Source organism: Pteropus medius, unplaced genomic scaffold, assembly GCF_902729225.1.
Source record: "Pteropus medius unplaced genomic scaffold, Ma_sr-lr_union100, whole genome shotgun sequence".
In the NCBI taxonomy this organism is placed as follows: domain Eukaryota; kingdom Metazoa; phylum Chordata; class Mammalia; order Chiroptera; family Pteropodidae; genus Pteropus; species Pteropus medius.
In genome coordinates this window covers 143,881-152,867 of record NW_024345505.1, presented here as the reverse complement: position 1 = coordinate 152,867, position 8,987 = coordinate 143,881, and the positions used below count along the sequence as shown (strand labels likewise).

At 34.3% G+C, this 8,987-nt stretch overlaps 1 pseudogene; it reads left to right on the top strand.

Annotated features, from left to right (window-relative positions):
• Nucleotides 1–3,588: 3,588 nt before the first annotated feature.
• LOC120611539 (uncharacterized) lies at nucleotides 3,589–3,707 on the top strand (annotated as a pseudogene).
• The last annotated feature ends 5,280 nt before the right edge of the window (nucleotides 3,708–8,987 follow it).

The window sequence follows — 8,987 nt, the reverse complement described above, 5'->3', positions numbered from 1 at the left end:
AGAAAAGAGAATAATAGAAAATATTGTTAAATTAATTAGATATTCCCTTAAAAGACTAGAGTAATACACTAAAATATTGATTAAATGTATAAATTTGTGGATAAAATAAATTACAGAAATTAAATACTTCCCCAAAGTCTTTAAGGACTAAGAAGAAAGGAAGAAATTGAGGTAAGTAATGAACTATCATCACAAATGTCCAGGTTTTCAGGAATATTTTCTATCAGACTATTTAGAAATAAGTATTTCTATTGCTAATTAAATGGGTTTAAATTACAAAGAAAAAAATTGAATTTTTATTTAAAGAAAATATCAGATGATGATAACACCTATTGAAGAGGGCATATTTAAAAAGAGTTCTGAGCAGTCATATTTATAAATGAAGACACAATAATCCAACAAAAATACTAGCAATCAAATTTGGTTTCTCATTAAAAGATGAACATCAAAGGATAAACCAGTTTTGAGTAAAATATAAGCATGTTTCATTTTGTGGCATTAAAAGAAAAAAGAAAAAAATTGAGATAATTTCAGTAGATGTTTCAAATTCATTGCTAATATGATGAATTGGATAATGTTTGTGTCAAGCTGAAATAATAACATTAGAGTTAGGATTCAAGATAGTGAGCCCCTTCATCAGAATCATTATTTGTCATTATTATGGAATACTAGAAAATTATTTTAAAATGATCTCAAAAATGCCCAAAGTAACTGAGAAAAACTGCCTCAAAACCATCTGCAAATAAACTTCCAGGGTGGTGCCACCTGATTACCTTAAACTTACAGAACTAAATTTTGGGAAACCAAAGGCTCTTTTTAGAACATGCATATATTCAGAGAAAAAACTGTAGGCAAGTTTTTTTAAAAAACAGCATTGCACTAAATCATTTAGTTTCCATTGGTTATTTTAAAATACCATATAAGTATTTTCTCAATGTTATTTTAGCATATTGTTCTCATACATTATTACATGAGAAGATATTTTAACATATTGAATCCATTGGAACAGTTGTGGGGTGGTTTTGGCTATTGTCCATTTGCAAATTCAGAAAGAAAATAGAAGCATTAGTATGTTAACTTAAAAATGCATCACATTGTTGGGCTTTGGAATGAAGACTGGGATTGCAGAGGTGGTTGAGGCAAATGAAATTTGTGAAGGAGAGAAAAAAAATGGGGCTTGACATTGAAGACCAGGAGCGAAATTAATATATCTGATTGTTAACTCAGTGAAAGAATAATAAAGGGATTAAGGGAGCACTGACAGTAGGTGAATGGGAGATGAGGGACTAAAGGAGCATCATGCTCTAATGTTGTTTTATGGAAAAAGATAAATAAAATAAGATAACTTAAAAATAAAGAAATCATCTTTATTGTAGTAAATAGAAAATGATTAGCATCAATCAAGTAAAACAAAATTAATAGAATAAATATACTCCTCATTTTTTCAGTAGGACCTATATTAAGGAATTCATTTAGATGCATAACCAAAGACCCCCAAACAGCACAGAAATATATAAATTAAAAATTTCAAGAAACAATGTCCTCTCCAAGCTCACTGAACTCTAGTATTAATATTTTAATTTATTCATATTTATTTGATTCTAGTCATTTCCAGTCCACATTCTTTCATTTTTAAAGACACAAGTCATGTTCAATATCACTAATAATCATAGAAATAAAAATCAAAACCACAATAAAATATCACCTCACACCTGTTAGAATGGCATTCATCAAAAGGACAAGAGATCACAAATGCTGGTGAGGATGTGAAAGAAAGGCAACCCCTGTACACTATTTATGGGAACTTAAACTGGTTCAGCCATTATGGAAAATAGTATAGAGATGCCTCAAAAATTTAAAAATATAACTACCATATGATCCAGTAATCTCACTCCTAGGTATATATTAAAGGAAATGAAAAGAGGATATCAAAGAGATATCTGCACTCCCATGCTCATTACAGCATTATTACCATAGTCAAAATATGGAAACAACTTAAGTATTCACCAATGGATGAGTGGATAAAGAAGATATCACCACACACACACACACACACACACACACACACACACTACACACACTGGAATAACCTTATTCCAGCCATGAGAAAGAAGGAAATCATGCCATTTGCAACACAGATGGACCTTGAGGGCACAATGCTAAGTGAAATAAGCTAGATAGAGAAAGACATACTGCATGGTATCAACTACATGTAGAATCTTTTTTAAAAAAAAAAGTCAAAATCATAAAAACGGTATAGAAAAATGGCTACCATGGACTGGGAGGCGGTGAGGTGGGGGAATAGGGGGAGGTTGGTAAAAGAGTACAAATTTTCAGGTACTAGATGAATATGGTCTGAGGATCTAATGTAAAACATGGTGACTGTAGTTGATAATACTGTGCTGTGTAATTGAAACTTCCTAAGAGAGTACAACTTAAATGTTCTTACCAAAAATAAATAAATATGCGAAGTGATGGATACACTAATTAACTACATGGGGAGAATTCTTTCACAATATACTTATATCGAGTCACCATGATGTACACTTTAAATATCTTAAAATTTTACTTGTCATTTACAACCCAATAAAGCTGAAATTTGAGGAGGAAAAAAAATGGCATAGGTGATAGAGGCTCTGTTCATCCCTCTGGTAACCAAATCAAAGTTGTGATGGAAACAAGGAGCAGAAGCAAGGAAAAATCGCCTGGGATGAACAAGCCATACAACTAGGGAGAAATCCAAGAAATCACCCTGCAACAACAGAAGGTAGGATGGGGCAAGGACGCGAGGCTGCCCGGTCTCGAGCAGCTGAGTGAGACAGAGGCAACAGCAGCAGCAGACACCTCTTACGGGGACCGTGTCCATGAGCGTACTTTCGCTGTGACAGAGGTGTTCACTCTGAGCACCAGTGCCCCTTCAGCTGCGTGCAGGGGGCACCAGGGACTTAAAAGGAGATGTTGTCAGAGTGAGAGCAAAAGCAAGACTCACTGGGTACAGAAGTGCCGAAGGTATCCATTGTTTCCTACTGAGCCCTCCCCGCTACCAGTGCTCGGGACACAGCACCGCCATAGCCCAGACGTCATCAAACTGGATAACAGAGGTTGCTCCACCCAGAGGATTCCCTAAAATTCCACCTCCCCCAACTTGTGGCCCCACCAAAGCCACATCCAGGCATATCCTCAGCAAGTCAGGTGCTCATTGCTAAGATTCACACTGGAGGAGGCAGCTGGCCTCGGTTTCTGGTGTGGCCTTTTAAGGCAACTATAAGCACAGCATCTGTGGATTGCTTTCGGAATCTTAACAGGTGGCCCCGAAGGGGCAGAGGCTTGGGCTAAATTTGGCCTACAGCTGAACCACTTTCAGGACTGTGCCACTGGATACCTACTTCACAAATCCACACTAATAAGACTGGAAGACTTAGGAGCTTTGCTTAGTACATAGAAACAGACAAAGAAAGGCAGCCAAAATGGGAAGACAAAGAAGCAGAAACCATATGAGAGAATAGAACAGAGATCCAGATATAATGGAGTCCAGTAATCTAACAGATGCAGAGTTGGAAACACTGGTTATAAAGATTCACAATAAGGGCCTATGGCCATGCCACCCTGAATGTGCCCAATCTCATCTGATCTCAGAAGCTAAGCAGGGTCGGGCCTGGTTAGTTCTTGAATGGGAGACAATTTAGGAATATCAGGTGCTGTAGGGATTAAAAAATAAAAAAATAAAAAAATAAAGATGCACAATGAACTTCTGGGAAGTGTAGAGAACTCCAACAGAGAGATAAAAAACATAAAAATGGAAATGGAAATTATAAAAGGGAACCAGTGTGAAATGGAGAATGTGTTATCTGAGATGAGAAGTATAGTAAATGGAATAAACAAAATGAATAAAGAAAAGGATCAAATGCTTTATCTAAAGGATGAGAAAGCCAAAGACATGCAATCAGAATGACAAGAGATAAGATGCCAAGACTATAAAAATCATTTAAGGAGAATATGGGACACTATTAAGGGTCCAAATATCCATCTGATCGGTGTAACTGAAGAAAATCAAGATGTTGAACAACCATTTGAAGAAATAATGATGGAAAATTTCCCTCACCTGGTGAAGGAAATGGACATAAAACCTCAGGAAGCTCAGAGAATTCCAAAAATTAGGGATCCAAAGAGCCCCACACGAAAACATATCATAATTAAAATGTGAAATGTTAATACAAAGAAAGAATATTAAAAGCAGCAAGAGAAAACAGATAATTACTTATAAGGGAACACCCATAAGACTGGCAGCTGATTTCTCAAAAGAAACTATGCAGGACAGAATGGTTTGGCACAAAATATTCGACATGATGAAAATCCAGGATCTACAACCAAGAATACTTTATCCAGCAAAGCTATTATTTAGAGCTGAAGGACAGACAAAGAGCTTCCCGGACAAAAATAAGCTAAAAGAATTTATCACCCCAAGCCAGTATTACAGGAAATGTTGGAGGGACTTCTTTAAGAAGAAAAAACATGTATCAAAAACAGAAATAAAGAATGATAACAACTACATTCCTATCAATAAGTACCTTAAATGGAAAAGAATTAAGTGCTCCAATCAAAAGATAGAGTGGCTGAAAGGATAAGAAAACAAAACCCTGCAAATGCTGCCTAGGAAAGAGTCACTTCAGATTAAGAGACACACACTGAATAAAAGGAAGAGGATGGAAAAAGATATTGCTCTGATGGACCTAGAAGGTATTTAAGTCAGACAGAGTAGAATAAATGCGATATGATTTCACTTACATGCGAAATATAAGGAATAAAAAGAACAAATTAATCGAAAGCAGAATCACAAATATAGTGGACAATTTGGTGATGGAGGGAAATTTGGGAGGCTGGGAGAATGGAGTGAAGGATTAAAGAAGTACAAATTAGTAGCTGACGTATGGTCACAGGGATGGGGAGCATGGCATAGGAAATGCAGTTGGCTAAGTGGAGAGTCAGAGGAGGGAGGGAGCAATTTGGGGGATTGTTTTATGAATGATATAGATGTCTAACCAATATACTGCATACTTGAAACTAATTAAAATAAATTAATTAATAAACGACAGATAAGAAAAATAATTATTTAAAACCAACAAAAGATTGTAATACTACCCACATTAATCAATGTAATCTCCATCAAAATCACGATTATATTTTTTGCAGAAATTGAAAATCTGATCCTAGAAGTCATAGGGAACTACAAGGAACCCAAATGTCCAAAATAATATAGAAAAAAACAAAGTTGGAAGACTCACACTTCCTAATTTCAAAACTTATTGCAAAGCTACAATAATAAGAAGAATGTGGTACTGACACAAAAGTAGATAAATAAAATAAGAGATTAGAATTCAGAGTCTAGAAATAAACCTTTATACATATGGCCAGTTGATTTTCCACATGGGTGACAAGATCGTTCAATGGAGAAGGAATAGTCCCTTCAACAAACGGTGCTGTAACAGCTAGATATTCACATGCAAAACAATAAAGTTGGACACTTACTTCATACCACAATCAAATATTAACTTAAAATGTATCAAAGATCCAAATTTAAGAGCTTAAGCTACAAAAAATTCTTAGAAAAAACACAGTGGTAACTCTTCATGACCTTGAATTTGGCAACAAATTACTATTAAAAATACTAAAAGCATAAGCAACAAAAGAAAAAGCAGATAAGTTGTACTTCATCAAAATTAAAATGTTTTGTGTACCAAAGTTAACTATCAAGAAGTGAAAATATATCATATAGAATGGGAGAAAACAATGGCATATTATGCATCTGATAGAGGTCTAATATGCAGTATATATAAGACTCTTAAAACTCAACAACAAAAGACAAACAATACAATTTAAAAATGGTCAAGGGAGCACCCACATACATACAACAATTATTGAATGAGATAAAAGAGAGATCAACAGTAATTCACTCATAGTAGGAGACTTTAACACCCCATTGACACCAATGGACAGCTGTTCAAGACAAAAAATCAACAAGGAAACAATGGGCCTAAAAAACACATTAGATCAGATGGATTTAATAGATATTTTCAGAGCATTTTACCCCAAAGCAGCAAAATATTCTTCTCAAGTGCACATGAAATATTTTCCAGGATAGACCACGTTAGGACAAAACACAAGTCTGGATAAATTTAAGCAGATTGAAATCATATCAACTGTCTTCTCCAATAACAATGATATGGAACTAAAAATCAACTACAAGATAAAAACTGAAAAATACACAAATACACAGAGGCTAAATAACATGCCACTAAACATGAATGGGTTATCAATGAGATCAAGGAAGAAATCAAAAAATAACTAGACACAAATGAAAATGAAAACACAACTCAAAATCTATGGGACACTGCAAAAGTGGCCCTAAGAGGGAAATTCATAGCAATAGAGACCTACCTCAAGAAACAAGAAAAAGCTCAAATAAACAATATAACCATATACTTAAAGGAATTAGAAAAAGAATAACAAACAAAGCTCAAAGCAAATAGAAGGAAGGAAATAATAAAGATCAGAGCAGAAATAAATGAGATAGAGTCTAGAAAAACACTATAAAAGATTAATTAAACCAAAAGCTGGTTCTCTGAAGGATAAACAAACTTGAAAAACCCTTAGAGAGAATTTTACCAAACAGTCAAAGAAAAATTAACACCCGTTCTTTTCAAACTATTCCACAAAAATTCAAGAAGAGGGAAGCCTCCCTCACTTCTTTTATGAGGCTATCATTCCCTTGATTCCGAAACCAGACAATGACATTAAAAAAATAAAACTATAGGCCAATAATCTCTTATGAACATTGATGCAAAAATCCTCAACAAAATATTAGCAAACTGAATTCGGCAATACATTCAAAATATCATACACCATGATCAGGTTAGATTTATTCCTGGGATGCAAGGTTGGTATGATATCTGCAAATCAATTAATGTCATACACCACATTAACAAATTGAAAGATAAAAACCACACGATCATATTAACAGATGAAGAAAAAGTGTTCAACAAAATCCAGTATCCATTTGTGATAAAAAACTCTCAGCAAAGTGGGAATAGAGGGAACATACCTCAACACAATAAAGGCCATATATGACAAAACTACAGCTAACATCATACTGAATGGAGAAAGGCTCGAAGTGTTTTCCTAACATCAGGAACAAAACAAGGATGCCCACTTTCACCACTCCTCTTCAACATGTATTGGAAGTCTTAGCCACAGCAATCAGACAAGAAAGAGAAATAAAAAATATCCGAATTGAAAAGAAAGAAGTAAAACTCTCGTTATTTGCTGATGACATGATACTATATGTAGAGAACCCTGAAGATTCCACCAAAAAACTGTTAGAACTGATCAATGAATTCAGTAAAGTAGCAGGATACAAAATTAACAGTCACAAGTCTGTGGCATTTTTATACACCAATGATGAATTTTCAGAAAGAGAAATTAAGAAAACAATCCCATTTACAACTGAATCAAAAGCAATAAAATGCCTGGGAATCAAATTAACCAAAGAAGTAAAAAGCCTGTTGACAGAAAATTATAAGTCATTGAATAAAGAAATTAAAGAAGATACAAATAAATGGAAGCATATACCATATTCATGGGAAGGAAGAATCAATATCATTAAAATGGCCATACTGCCTAATGCAATCTATAGATTCAATCCAATCCCTATCAAAATACCAATGACATTTTTCAGAGAGTTAGGACAAATAGTCCTAAAATTTATATGGAGCCATAAAAAATGCCAAATAGCCACGGCAATCTTGAGAAAGAAGAACAAAGTTGGAGGTATCTCACTACCTCATATCAAACTATACTACAAGTCTACAGTAATCAAAACAACATGTTACTGGCATAAAATCAGATACATTGATCAATGGAACAGAATAGACAGCCTAGAAATAAATCCACACCTATACATTCACTTAATTATGCCAAAGAAAGTAAGAATACACAATGGGGTAAAGATAGTAATTCAACAAATTGTATAGAAAAAACTGGACAGATACTTGCAAAAAATAAAACTGGATTATCTTTTTACACCATATACAAAAATAGACTCAAAATGGATTAAAGACTTATATGTAAGACCCCAAACCATAAAACTTCTAGAAGAAAACATAGGCAGTAAACTCTCTGATACTACTAATAGTAATTTCTTCTCAGATATATCTCCCTGGGCAATGGAAACAAAAGAAAAAATAAACAAACGGGACTATATCAAACTAAAAAGTTTTTGTACAACAGAGGAAACCATCAACAAAACAAAAAGACAACCAACTGAATGGGAGAAGATATTTGCTTATGATACATCAGATAAGAGGTTAATATTCAAAATATATAAGAAACTTATAGAACTCAACAATAAAAAAAATCCAATTAGAAAATGAGAATATCTGTATAAGTATTTCTCCAAAGAGGGAAGACAGATGGCTAAGAGACATATGAAAAGATACTCAAGGTCACTAATCATCAGAGAAATGCACATTAAAATCACAGTGAAATATCACCTCACACCTGTCCGAATGGCTATCATCAATAAACCAAAGAACAACAAGTGATGGCGAGGATGCAGAGAAAAGGGAACTCTCATATACTGTTGGTGGGATGGCATATTGGTACAACCACTATGGAAAACAGTCTGGAGGTTTCTCAAAAAAATTAGAAATGGATATACCTTTTGACCCAGCAATTGCACTTCTTGGTATTTATTCAAAGAAAACCAAAACGATAATTTGTAAAAATCTATGCACCCCAATATTCATAGCAGCACAATTTATAATAGCCAAGATATGGAAGCAATCTAAATTCCCATCAACAGATGATTGGATAAAGAAGTTATGGTTCATATATACAATGGAACATTAGTCATTAAAAAAATGAAACCCTACTATTTGCAATGACACGGATGGACCTAGAGGTTATTATGCTGAGTGAAATAAGTCAGACAG